The sequence below is a fragment of the Danio aesculapii genome, chromosome 25, assembly GCF_903798145.1.
Source record: "Danio aesculapii chromosome 25, fDanAes4.1, whole genome shotgun sequence".
NCBI lineage: Eukaryota > Metazoa > Chordata > Actinopteri > Cypriniformes > Danionidae > Danio > Danio aesculapii.
Genome location: NC_079459.1, coordinates 26,079,140 through 26,093,758, shown reverse-complemented (window position 1 = coordinate 26,093,758; position 14,619 = coordinate 26,079,140). Strand labels below are relative to the sequence as shown.

General features: G+C 35.0%; 1 protein-coding gene across 1 annotated transcript in view; it reads left to right on the top strand.

The window, feature by feature from the left end:
* The first annotated feature begins 1,746 nt into the window (after positions 1-1,746).
* Positions 1,747-14,619, top strand: part of LOC130219045 (A-kinase anchor protein 13-like) — a 99,393-nt gene continuing 86,520 nt past the window's right edge. The window contains exon 1 of the mRNA XM_056451315.1: positions 1,747-2,101. The gene's annotated coding sequence lies outside the window, so the exon portion shown is untranslated. The remainder of the gene's footprint in view (positions 2,102-14,619) is intronic.

Below are 14,619 nucleotides of genomic sequence, written 5' to 3'. Positions count from 1 at the left end.
TCATGTAATCCATAAAAGTATGGAGCCAGATCAGTCACAAAAATAACAAATTTACAAAATACAATTCATAGATCCACAACACAATTCACATTTACAAAATTTAATTTGTAAATTCCTTAAATACACAAATCCAATTCCTTAATTCAAAACACGATTAGAAAATACACTAATCCAATTCGTAAGTTTAAAACACGATTCATTAATACACATAGCCAATTCGTAAATTTAAAACATGATTTAAAAATACAAAAATCCAATTCGTAAATTCATAACACGATTTATATACAAATCCAATTCATAAATTTAAAACATGATTTAAAAATACACAAAGCAAATTCGTAAATTGAAAACACGATTCATAAATATACAAATTCAATGCGTAAATTCAAAACGAGATTCATAAATACACCAATTCGTAAGTTTAAAACACCATTAGAAAATACCCAAATCCAATTTATAAGTTTAAAACACAATTCATAAATACAAAAATCCAATTCATAAGTTGAAACATGATTTAAAAATACACAAATCCAGTTTGTAAATTAAAAACACACATAAAAAATACACAATTCCAATTCGTAAATTCAAAACATGATTCAGTAATACACAAATCCAATGTGTAAATTCAAAACACGATTCATTAATACACATATCCAATTCATAAATTTAAAACATGATTTGAAAATACAAAAATCCAATTCGTAAATTCAAAACACGATTTATATACAAATCCAATTCATAAATTTAAAACATGATTTAAAAATACACAAAGCAAATTCATAAATTGAAAACACGATTCATAAATATACAAATCCAATGCGTAAATTCAAAACGAGATTCATAAATACACCAATTCGTAAGTTTAAAACACGATTAGAAAATACCCAAATCCAATTTATAAGTTTAAAACACGATTCATAAATACAAAAATCCAATTCGTAAGTTTAAAACATGATTTAAAAATACACAAATCCAATTTGTAAATTAAAAACACGTATAAAAAAATACACAATTCCAATTCGTAAATTCAAAACACGATTCATAAGCACACAAAACCAATTCGTAAATTCAAAACACAATTCAAAAATACCCAAATCCCGTTCATTTGGTGAAAATATTTATGATTTTTACTTCTGAATTCTTGAATTGTGTTTACAAATTTACGAATTGGATTTTATAAATGTTAATTGTGCTGTGCATGTATGAATTTTATTTTGTAAATGTATTATTTTTTAGACTGATCTGGCTCCATATAAAAGTAATCTGATTGCATATTTTGTGTTCGGATTATTTAATCCAGAATCTGAGTCAGTAATAATTCAACCGGCCACAAGAGGTCAGCCAATATCAAGTTGTATACATTTTCATTGGGCATTGAGTTTCAATACGAAACACTAGACAACAAAAAAGAACACCCTGGCATTCAGCAATGGCTTCGTAGACAGATAGTCATCACTTATAAATATCCATGAATTAAACAAATGAAACATGTAAACGCTACACAAACACTACCAAAGCAAAACCCTTAATATTAACCTAAATAATCCACATTAATAACTCCAAATACACGGTAACACCTAAACTAACTACAAAAACGAGGAAGAAAAAGTTTGAACAAACATTCTATTGAAGCCGGTTGAATGAACACAGTAAGGCATGCGACAGCGAGAGTCGGTAAGAGACACCTCCACAGCTCCCAAAACTGCTGGTCCCGCCCCTATCAGACATGCGGGCTTGAAGAAAAGAAGTTGCTACAGTGTAACTAACAAAGTGATTTTTGTCTCTACTTTTCAGAGACCTTTTAAACTCGCCAAAACCCCGCAGCGCCGAATAAAAGCTGCAGCATTGTAATGCTCGAGTTGTTTTGTTACATTTTTAAAGCGTTACTTCCAGTCAGACGCAACGTTGTAACTCAGTAGTTTTGCCTCGCGACGTTCGTTCACACTGAACAGCTAGTTGGATTGAAGACGGGCAGTTTGGCGTGTTTGGGCTAACTAACCAAAGAGTCCCAAAAGAAACAATGTTGGATGGGGATTTGTGAGCGTTTAAAAGGAATGAGATTGAACCAAAGAAGCACGCTTTGAGCACTGCAGCGTTCGAGGTAAGAGAGATTTGAGTTCCCAAAGTCATTGTTATACGATGTTTCCAGGGGTCGAGGGTTTGTGTTTTGGGGACAGAATTTGTTTTAGTCATGTTAACCTGGAACGACAAGTAAAGTCCTGCTGGTAGAGCCATCTTAAATTAACTGTAACTTTGTCTTTGTAACTGGTGTCTGGCGGGTCTGTAACTGTATCTCTTGTTATTTGTTTTACAATAATAATGTCTTTATTAGGTTGATGTTTGTTATAGAAAAAAAGTAGAGTACTTTCTAAATAACTCGATTATTTGTGTTTTTAGAAACTAGTATTTTGAGGGGTTTTTTTCTCATGACATATCTAACTAATCACAAACGGTCGTCATAATAGTCGCACTATATTAGCGTTATATGTTTAATTTTAATCGTTATATTAGTCAGATGGTAGTTTTAGACAAACTAGAAAACTATCATGTTGCAAAACGCCTATCAGTTTTCCAGCAGGCACTTAGGGACGTTTAGGTTTAATGGCTTTAAATATCCTTTAATTACACACACACACACACACACACACACACACACACACACACACACACATGTACAGTGCTCAGCATATATGAGTACACCCCCTCACAAATCTCTCTTTTAAATGTATATTTTTAATAGGAAGTTATACAATATTCTATTTGTGCCTATACATTACTTTAGTCAGTACTGAAGCCAGATCTGGAGCTTATCTAACAAAATAACCTACAATAACGGTCCAAAAACGAGCACACCCAACTTTGTTATAGAAAAATATTAAATACAAATTTAAAAAAAAAGGATAAATCAAGAGAAGCAAAAAAAAAAAAAAAAAAAAAAGCAAAAAATAATTCTAAATATGTTTGATTTCTAAAATATTATTTGAATAATTATATCTGTTTAATAAATCTGTGTTGTTTAAATGAACCAAAATACATTGCCTATATTCTCTGAGAAATGGATAAAAATATTCATTTTCAAAATGGGGTGTACTCAATCTCGCTGAGCACTGTATATATGAACAAAATTGTACTCTACCAATGTATATATATACACTCAGAAGTATACACACCTATTTAACCATGTGTATGTATATACACCCTCAAATAAGACAGATTTAAAAAGTAGTTTTTGTAAGTTTGTTTTGTTTACTTTTACCTTTGGGCCTCATTTTGTCCAGCTTTGACTTTGTTAAACAGTACCATGTGAATAGATATTAAGAGACAGTTGTCCTTTTGAAAGTCCTGCCAATCTGAATTAATTTCTTTCTTTTTTGGATCCCTTCTTATAATATTATTTTGCAGTCTGACAGAATGGTTTCGCATTTAACGTCAGTCTTTCCTCTTCAAAGTCTCAAATAGAAACTCTTGTAACATTTAACACAAGTCTCTTCAAACTTCATCATAGTCTAAGCATGCAATGTAATTTTAATGATATTTGCATGCAGTAGGTCTGTTTAAATTTATCACATCAGATTATGAGACTTTGCTCCGTGTATATTTGTTAAAATATTAGCGCACCTAAGTTGAAAGTAGGGCTGCACGATATTGGAAAAATCTGATATTGCTATATTTTTTTTATCTCTGCGATTTTTAAATATTGCGATATGAATACAGTTTCACAACATAGTTTGAATAGCCCTATTTGACAGTTTTCTGGGCTGTCTAACGGTATTCAGGTAGAGAACTTGAATAATCACAATGCAAAAATCACGTTTTGTCTTGTTTCTGATCCAAATATCAAAAAAATTCTTAGACCAAGAAAAAATATTGTTTAGTTTTCACCGTCAGAAGAAATGAATGAAAATAAAGAGTTTCTTTGCTTGATTTAAGGAAATTATCTGTCAGTGGGCTAAGTGAAATAATCTTGTTTTCGCTATGAAATGTAGTTATTTGAACTAGAAGCAAGACAAATATTCTAAGTAAGAATTGCATAAATCAAATAAATTTCATATAAATGGTCAACTATAATTCAGACTGGATATTGCAAATCTTTGCGATGTGACTACTGCAAATGCGCACATTGCGATATCGATGCTGAAACGATATATTGTGCAACCCTAGTTGAAAGTACTATATTAGCCTTTAAAAACGACAGAATCAAACACAAAGGAAGAGAAGACTGTTATTAAACACAAGTTTTCCCTGCATTTTGTTATTCAAAATATGCTCTTTTTGTTCCCTAGATTGTTATTGTAGCGTCTGGAAGCTTTGGAATTCATAGGGTGTGTTTTGTATTGGGTCTGTCCTTCTTGAGTGGTTCTTTTCCTTCAGGACTTTTGCTAGGGCCTGTTAACACTTGCATTTTTCATTGATCTGAGCAGAGGTGGACAAAGGTAAATACAGGTGTAAACAGGGTCTAAAATGATTAGAGTTTGTCCACTTTAACTGCTTGCAGAGGCAGTCAAAAATGCTTTAGTTTGATTCAGTTTCATACACTATCAGAAATAAAGGTATGTGACCTGTCACTGGGGTGGTACCTTTTCAAAAGGTACATATTTTTACCTAAAAGGTCCATATTAACAACTCAAGGGTACATATTAGTACCTAAAAAGTACAAAACTGTTCTTCTTAAAAATTTTAAGTACTTTTAACGTACCGATATAGAACCTTTAAGTACAAATATGTACGTTTTAGAAAAGGTACCACCCCAGTGACAGCTCGCGTACCTTTATTTCTGAGAGTGTAGTGTATATGCAAGGTGTGATACCAGGGGGATCTGGGGGGGTCTGACCCCCCTAATTAATGCTTGATTTATTGTATAACGATGGTTTGTTCTGTAGACTATCGAAACAAAATATAGCTTAAAATTGCTAATAATTTTGACCTTAAAATGGGTTTAAAAAGATTAAAAACTGCTTTTATTTTATCAGAAATAAAACAAAAGAGACTTTCTGCAGAAGAAAAAATATTATCAGACATACTGTGAAAATTTCCTTGCTCTGTTAAACATAATACATATAAAACATAATAAAATTCAGAGGGGGGCTAATAATTCTGACTTCAACCGTACATTTGACCACCCCTATTATGGTTCATACCATTGTGAATGAATTTTTGCGCCAAAATATTAATTCATCGGTTTGAAACCAGCAAATCTAGAGCACCAACAGACGTGTAATATTGTGAATGTAAGTGTTCACAAAACATGTTTCTTAAAAAATGGCATTTGTAGGTGTGTGTAAAACTAGATGCGTAGTTTGTATTTTATTATACACTGGCTTGCACATGAAACTTAAGCAGTAAAATAAAAAATATGTGCAGTCTTTTATAGTCATCCATTAATAGGTGCAGGAATGCAAACCTGTCACTGTTTATTTAATATCACAAATGTCATTAAGAACCCTAAAAACACTGAAAACATAATAAGTTTGATTAATAAATTAGATGTAATTGAATTAAATATATAAATTTGGTTCACTGAGGCGTATTACCGAACACTGAAAAACTTGACCTACGCCCCCGATCGTCAATCTATAACTGCATTGGAAAAGCCAAATAAGAAAACATTAGGACTGACTTATTAGCAAGTCTGAGCTAGTTAGGTTTAAAGTCAACTAGAATGTTTTTGAACTAGGATGGTATAAAATGTAATAAGAACTTTGTGTATGTCTGTGGCTTTCGAAGCAGAAATGAAAGCTGCTGATCTCTGTATTATTTTCCATTGTCTTTTTTTGCACTCGATTGGGCATTGTCCATGCTTATGGCAATATTAGATTGAAATATCAGAAAGCACATAATAGAAAGAAACATAATATCTATAATATTTTTAATATATAAAACAAATGATCAAGCCTAATGATAATACTATCCTCACTATGCATGATAGTTGTTATTTGCATTTTCCATTGTTATCCCCTGCTCCCCTGTTGCACTCTTTTTGGAATTGCCTGTGGAAATCTTGCTTTTTCTGGCCAGATCTAAAACCTAATAACCCCTCAGATTTTTTAATTTCCTCAATGCTCTCCAGGTATTTGCCACCTTAATTGAACCGCATGTGAAAACTGGAATAAATGGCACAGTGCTCAAACTTCCTTTAACATTTTTTAAAATTGTTTAACCAAATTCCATGTCTGCCTTTCTCGAAACATAGTTGTCAAACAGTGAATGTGATTATGGAGACGAAAGCACTGGCAGAAGAAATCCAAGAAAGAGGATTCATCTGTATCCCATTACAGGGAATGCCATTTTAGCTTCTTTCTGGTCGATGTTTTCTGTCGAGATAAGTATTCAGTTGACTGATTAGAATTCTTGGGGGATTGATCATTCGGGAAAGACTGCGCCGCAGTATCGCTCATAATCCAAATCTAAGTTGGTGGTCAACATTGACCAGCAAAGGCACTTTGAGGTTAGTTTTGCACTATGGTTCTAGCTTGACTCATTTTTTTGTCTGGTATGTCCATGTTGGGTAGAGTTATTTTTTTTAAATTATTTTATTTTAAGTTAAAATGTCAATTTGCTGTCAGATTCAGCACATGCAAAACTGTAGTTGTGTTCCAAATAACACACTTTGCACTAAATTTTGAGTTAAGCGTTTGAGTTTTCGTTTCTTTTTACTAACAATACATTTTCCCAGTTGAAGTTTAACCATCAAAGTATTGAAGTAAGTGATCAAACTGACAAATAATACCTGTCATGAGTTCAACCATACTAACCATTAGGGCTGAACGATAAATCGCATGTGATTGTTGTGCGCATTATTCTATAAAGCCGGCTCAGTAATCTAAGTTAGAAGTTAGAAATCTCTTCCAGAAATCACAGCGACTCTTTCTTTAAATGTTTGTGGGTGTTTGAGTAGTTTCTGTCATGTGATGTGCGTTTGACAGGATGGACTTTACCTCACGTTCGTTTCATATAGATAACAAAACCAGAAAACGTTTGTTTTCAAGTGCATTTGGTTTATTTAAAAGTACAGATTTCAAGCTTTATGTGGATATATTTCTTACGTCTCTGAAGCAAGTATTCGCTGATATTCCAATGTGTTTGTTGTCCACCAAACTGTCGTAAAAGCACACGTCTGATCTGAGCTTCCCCCTGGAGCAACATCAGCCTATAGCGATATCTGGTTATATTGGCTTCTGTGCTAGTAGGCGGGGCTTCATTCGCCATATTGACCTTTACACTTTTCCCAATTCAAAACTATACGAGTGACTTGTCTTGTGTATTCTATAGTCTTTGCCACTACTCAGTAGATACTTCATTTGAATTTAAACATGCTACTCGACTGTTAGAAAAGCACATTCCATACAGTATGAATGTGAGTAGTATGGAAATTAGACGTACTACATGCGCCATTTTGTCATGATCAACATGATGTCACCTACCTGCTTCATGATCATGTGACCTACCTGCGTCAGTTGCATCGCTTCACTCTTATTCATATTCTCTCACGGTGCATTTGGGATGGTGTAGCGTCCATCGGATGCGTAGTTCAGAGTCTCGCTGGAAGTAGTAGGTCATCCTCGCATACTGTTTTTCGAATTCTATGAATTCAGACATACTACTCTGCTCGCATACTGTTTGCAGAGTATTTCCTGGGTTTCTTCAGGGCGTATTTGGTTGTTCTGTGCAACTCAAGAGGGCCCTCTGGCCTTCTGGAGGATATTTACTGCTGATCACGTCACTGTATTTTCCTCATATGATGTTCAGGACAGTCGCAGCTTTTGCTAAATTGCAAATGCGATTTTATGTCAACATATTGTTCAGTCCTTTTTACCGTACGAACTGCATTCACCATCAGGAGGTGGCATAAATGTCTTCATTAATTTTGGATTATGTAATCAAAATATAAAGTAATTCAACTTTAACGTCCGATAGCTTCTTCCGCTACACGAGCAAAGCTGCAACAGTTGAGTACATAAGCAAGTGTTCAAAGCTCCACATTTAAATTTATTGGTCGAAAAAGTACATCATCTGTGCATTTAAAGTGCCTTTTTTATTTTCAGTGCGAATGCAATACTTTTACTTTACACTACAAAATAGAATAGTGCATAAGTATGCAATTTGGGAAGCACCTTGTATATTTTAATATACGTAACTATCCTGTTCCCTCCAGTCAGCAGTGGCCTATGGAATTACATATAATATCTGCACTTGTATTGCACAGCATGTTGTTGCAGCTGCTTATGCTGTGGTCACTAGCATATAAAGGTTAGCAGATGAGTTTTTTTTAAAGAAGAAATACAGTAAAATGTTTAAGCTTATTTTCATGGCAAAAAGGTGAATGTGACTTTAATTTGTAACATAGAAGACTCTTCCGAAGCCAGGCACTCATTATGACAATACATTTTTCTTTGAATTGTATTTGGGAAAGCAGGTCAAGAGAGTCCCGTTCGTCAGCTTTGAGTAATCAGAAATCACCATGGTTACACACAGATCCCAGGAAGCCAAATTCTCCCCATGGAGGATGTAGGTTTCAATGTGTTCCAGACGTGCAATGCTTTATGTGGATGATGTGGAATCAATAGATATAATATAAACCTAATTTTTCCCAATGTATTCTTGCTCCAAATGTACTTTTTTCCACTTCTATTGAGTGTCTCCATCATCAACGGATAACACACAAGTCTCCTGGGCCTCTTGCTTTTTAATAAAATCCTCCAGCAGACAAAATCTTTGACTCTGTTCTCTGATTCAGCAGATACTTGAGGAAAGTCCAGCCTTTCAGACTCAACTGGTTTGGAGCAGCTTTCAAACAGCGAGACGCTTCCCATCAACATCTCAGAAATGCCAGATATTTTGTTTGCTAGAAGAAGAGTTTCTCGCTCTTGTTTCTTAGCATGCATGCACAGCGTGTTTTTTTATGTGTGTTTTGGACAGTGAGGACAATTGTCAGCCAGATGAAGTTTGATTGATTTGGTTTTAGCAGTCAGCAGAAGTAGTCCTAGTAGTTTGTTTATGGAGAGAAACACATTTTCTTCTTTGTCTCGATTTCTTGCAGCTCTGTAGAAAACCACATGAATGTTTTGCCTTTCTGTTGGCCCCCATATTTTGCTGTGCAATGGTTTATTTGTATTGAACAAAACAGAAACGGCATTTTTTTTTTGCCTCCGCAAATGCAAACCTTTAATATTACCTTTAGAAAAATACTATTGGTGACACAAATCTCATATCACAATGTAGTATTTGTTAGGGCTGCACGATATTGGAAAAAACTGACATTGCGATATTTTTATTCACTGTGATATAAATGCAATTTCAACAGATGACTTGAATAGCTTGTGAAGAATTTATAATATTAGATCGATTAGGATAATTGAGTAGGGGACAATATCTGCATAAATTATCATTAAAAAACGACTAGCATAGTTAAGTTAGCACAGACGAAAGAATAAAATCAACAATGATTTATGATTTTCTGGGGAGTCTAACAGTATTTAGAAGCAGAAAATAATAAACACTTTATTATAATATTAATAAAAATAACACGATACCATTTTAATTCAGTACAATTAACCTTTAGGCTACAAACGTTTAATTTATTGTGCCCAAATGTTTGTTCGAAATTCTTAGTCAGGCCTTAACAACACATGCAAACAATAAACTTTCAGACTAAGGTTAAATTGATCTCAGGTTCACATTTATTTACTTACATCCACATTCATATCTAACTGATTGTCTGTCACACTGCTGTTTTTTGACTGTTTGGCGCCATCTTGTGTATGAATAATGTGCAGGTTAGTGTATACTGCATCAGGTTACAGTTTGAAATTACTCCACAATGTTGTTAACTGTAATGTCTGGACAACTGTAATCCTTGCGACGTGACAATTGCGGACTCGCACATTGCGATATCGATGCTGAAGTATTATATTATGCAACCCTAGTACTATTTTTCTATTTATAAAATTAAATCAATTAATAGTTTTTATATTGACCCCAATGACTTTTTCTTTTCTTTTTTTTTTTCTTTTAAAGTATATATTAAAAATGCACCCATTGATTCATATGTGTTTATTTTTCTCACTTTATTTATGCTGAAATGAATTTCCTTGCCATATTGACATGTATGTATGTATGTATGTCTTAGTACACAATGTAATTAAAGAAAATGACAAGCTTTTAAATAGGAAAATTAAAAAAACTCACTTTTAAAAATTTGATCGAGAGCCTAATGGTCTAATCCGATTCAATGATTTATGCTAAGCTAACCTAAAAGTGCTCTTGCCAGACCTAGAGATCAGCTGAAGGATTTCAACAATGTTAAAACGCAACTCATAATATAAAATAGTCTGTTTTATTTTGTCCACACGATAATTGTTGTCCTAATGCAGAACCCTACTTGACCTGACTCTTCCATTAAAAGTGCTTGCCTCAGTTCTCTGTGCTTCAGAAAATCCACACAAGGAACGTGTTGTTATGCTACAGTACAGGCATTATGTAATTTCTCAGCAAAGAGCTACTAGCTGGTCTGTCAGCTGTAACCAAAGATTGAAAGTGTCTCATTAGTGTAAATCTGTGGATGCCTGACATGTGCCGGAAGCAGGATTTTTCGTCTAAGAGTGCATTTGTGTGTACGTGCGTTCAAGACTATTAGTGAGGCTATTCTCTTTGTTGCCGTGCACCTGCCAAGTGACCTGACTCTCTCCTTTCTGACGTCATATCTTTTATCTGCCCTGAGGTCTGAGTGCAAATTGAGTTTTAAGGAATTGGGTTACCTGCTTCCAGCAGACAAGCACATACACACAATTATTAAATTTGAGAGAACGTAGCTAAAAATACATTTTATTTTGTAAAAAAGCTTTTATTAAAAAAGTCTCCATCTGGCGATTCAATATGGATCAAAATAATCAAGACAAATTTGACACTTTAGCTTACATTCTTTTGACAATAGAACCACCATGGGGCCAACTTTACCCATCACTGTTATTCAAATGTACATAGCAGACCTTCAATAAAGCATTCAAGCCTCCCAGCCATTGACTTTTACTAAAATTGCCTTATTCAAATTTGCCCACTATGAAAAAAATTCACTGCTTATGTTTAAAATTACTTACCAGTGACTTTTACATTCAATTTCACTCACTAAATTAGTGGTTATAATAAAATAAAGTCACAATGACTAAAAGAAGGCAATTTGTAAAGCTATTAAAAAGACAAAATGCAGTGAATGATGGAGAGTCTAGAGAAATAAGTCATGCATCAAAGTATGATGGCCCAAATTTAGATATTTTATCCTACTCATGATAGTTTAAACTTTATTGGTGTTATTCTCCTAAAATAATCTTGTTATCCTGAAATAATCATTTCATGAGTCTAGACCAGGGGTGCCCAAACTCGGTCCTGGAGGGCCGGTGTCCTGCAAAGTTTAGTTCCAACCCCAATCAGACACACCAGGGCTAGCTAATCAAGCTCTTAAGCTGCGGTCACACTAGAGTTTGAGCTTGTGAAATTCTGTCCTACGGGGCTGCTAAAGGGGTGGGATTGAACAAGATGATTAGACATTTAAAAAAGCAAGCGATTGCTCCATGTTTTAAATTTCTGTACAGAGAGGTCATGTTTTGATCTTCGATTGGTCTGACGCAATCACATAATGCAATTTCACAGGCCAGAGTTCACCAAGCTTGAATTTTCCAACGCAGCAATCTGCGAAACTTGACACACGAGCTTGCGTTTCGGGTCTGACGCATTTGCGTGCATATGAATGGAAGTCTATGGTGAGAAGTCCAGAGTGACCGCAGCTTTACTAGGCTTTCTAGAAACATCCTTGCAGGTGTGTTGAGGTAAGTTGGATCTAAATCTGCAGGACACCGGCCCTCCAGGACTGAGATTGGACACCCCTGGTCTAGACACTTTTTGTTAACGGTGTTAAAAAAAAAAGTTAAATAGTATGTTTTTTTTTTTTTAACAATTTCTAAACAAAATTTGTGCTGGGTAAAATTTACCTGCACTGATGATTTTAGGTATACCACGACCTCCGGCGGTTTTAGTGTTAAAGCAGTTTCACAAATAATGAAGTTATGTTAATATGTTCATCCCTGACTCTTGTAGACAATATAGTTAAGAAAAACCTTACAAATATTTGTAGTTTAAAAGGGTTTTCAAACTTTGTTTATATACATATATACATACAAAAGTTTTAGAAACAACAAATAATAATTTGACTTCTAGAAGTGGCTTATATGAAAGGTAAAGTCCTCAAGATTATACATATTTTGTACCAAAATTATTACCAAAATAAAATATGATCATACTTTGATTTTTAATTATATAATTAAGACAGTAAGGTCTGACTTTGCTTAGACAACATTATTGTCACTTAACAGAAATAATGTGGAATATAAAGTGCAGTAGAAAAAGAACTGATATTGTGTATGACCCCTATGAGCTTGGACGACTGCATCCACACTGTACATCACTGCAATGACTCAAATAACTTAAAGTCATCTGGAATGGCAAAGAAAGCATTCCTGCAGGACTCCCAGAGTTCATCAAGATCCTTTGAATTCATCTTCAATGCCTCCATCTTACCCTAAACACTCTATAATGTTTGGAGACTGGGCTGGCCAATCCTTGAGCACCTTGACCTTCTTTGCTTGCAGGAACTTTGATGTGGAGGCTGAAGTACGAGAAGGAGCGCTATCCTACTGAAGAATTTGCCCTCTCCTGTGGTTTATAATGTAATGGGCAGCACAAATGTCTTCATAGCTCAGGCTGTTGATGTTGTCATCCACTCTGCAGATCTCTTGCACACTCTTATACAGAATGTAACCCCAAATCATAATTTTTCCTTCACCAAACTTGATTGATTTCTATAAGAATCTTGGGTCCATGCTGGTTCAAACAGGTCTTCGGCAGTATTTGTGATGAGTCATCTGAAAAATATACCTTCGGCCACTTCTCCAAATGATCAACTAGAAGCTATTGGGACTTGGGATCTGGGATATACATGTAAATTGTGTCTTTTTAATGCTGCTTTAAATGCAGAAATGGTGCAAAATGAACATTATAAAAATGATACGACAACTTTAACTTATTTTAGTAAGTTAATCAAGTTTTAACTGCATTTAAGTTGTACAAAGTTTAACTTAATATGTTTATTCATTTTGACTGATGTAAGTTGAGATAACTAGAAATATAAATTTCATTCAACTAAAAAATTTTAGGCAGGAATTATTAAAAATGCCCATTTATCTAGCAAGTGCTGTGGAAGCCTCTCAGCTGCTCTTCATTCCCTCTGTTAGATGTTGACAGCCAAGTATATGCATTGGAACAATAGACCTTAGGTGTCTACAGTGAAACTGGGTCATCAGCTGTGCGGCTGTGGATATGACCGTCGGTAACCTTTTGTGCAGACAGGCCCTAGTGTTCTTCATGCAAACATACACCTCTTTGTAAAATCACACATCTGCAGTTTTAATGATGATACGCGTCTGGCCAGTTTCCTGTGAGGACTCTAGCACTTACAGCCATCGCCTCTGCTTTCTGGCTCATTTATACAGTTGGTTATGGTGACTGGAGAGATTATCACCGATTTGAAAGGCAACGTTTACTGGGTGCACTGATGGTTATCGTGATGGCGATACGCAAATCCACGCCCTAACTTTTTCCTTTTCTTCTTCATTATCAAGTGAATTTCTCAGTGTTTGAATAGCACTTGCTGGTTATTTGTCTAACATCCAACTTCAAATTCCAGATAAGGAATGAGATTGTAAACAAGAAAGTCAGTCTTTATAGGTTTTTATTGGCTTTTATTTGTCTTTGAAGTGAGCATTGAGTGAGGGGCCATTTGTTGCTGTGTTTCTTTGTTCATTGTCATCAGTCAAAATCTCCATGTTTGTGTCTGAAGTATTTCAACAAAGAAGAGTTTGAACATTTCTATCTTTTTTTTCCATCCAGTGGCTTAATCTCTCCAAGATTTTTAACATTGTCCTCAGCTCGGTGGAATGTGCTTAGCCTCATGCGTTTGGAGAACTCTTACCGTAAAATGGCTATATTTAGTCTTTGGGTGTGGGTTTGGATCTTGGAAGATTGTATCTTCTTTATCTTGCCGAATATGTGTTGAAAATTGCCTTTTAATGAGGCTTGTTTTATGGTCCTCTTGACTCTCGGTGCAGCAGGCCACTTCCTTCTGGGAAGCCCAAATATGCATTCGAATGTCCTTTGATCAGTCAGCCTTTGCTGTAAATTTATGCAACCTTTCAGTCTGGATCATATTCACACTACGAATTATATCATTGTTTTGATTTCCAAATCTCATTCATTCATTTTTCCTTCATTTAGTCCCTTTATTCATCAGGGGTCACCATAGCAGAATGAACTGCCAAGTCATTAAGCATATGTTTTATACAGCAGATACCCTTCCAGCTTCAACCCAGTACTGGGAAACATCCATACACACTCATTCACACACATGCACTATGGCCATTTTAGTTTATTCAATTCACCTATAGCGCATGTCTTTGGACTGTGGGGGAAACCGGAGCACTGGGAGGAAACCCACGCCAACATGAGGAGAACATGCAAACTCCACACACAAATGCCAACTGACCCAGCCGGGAGTCGAACCAGCAACCTTCTTGC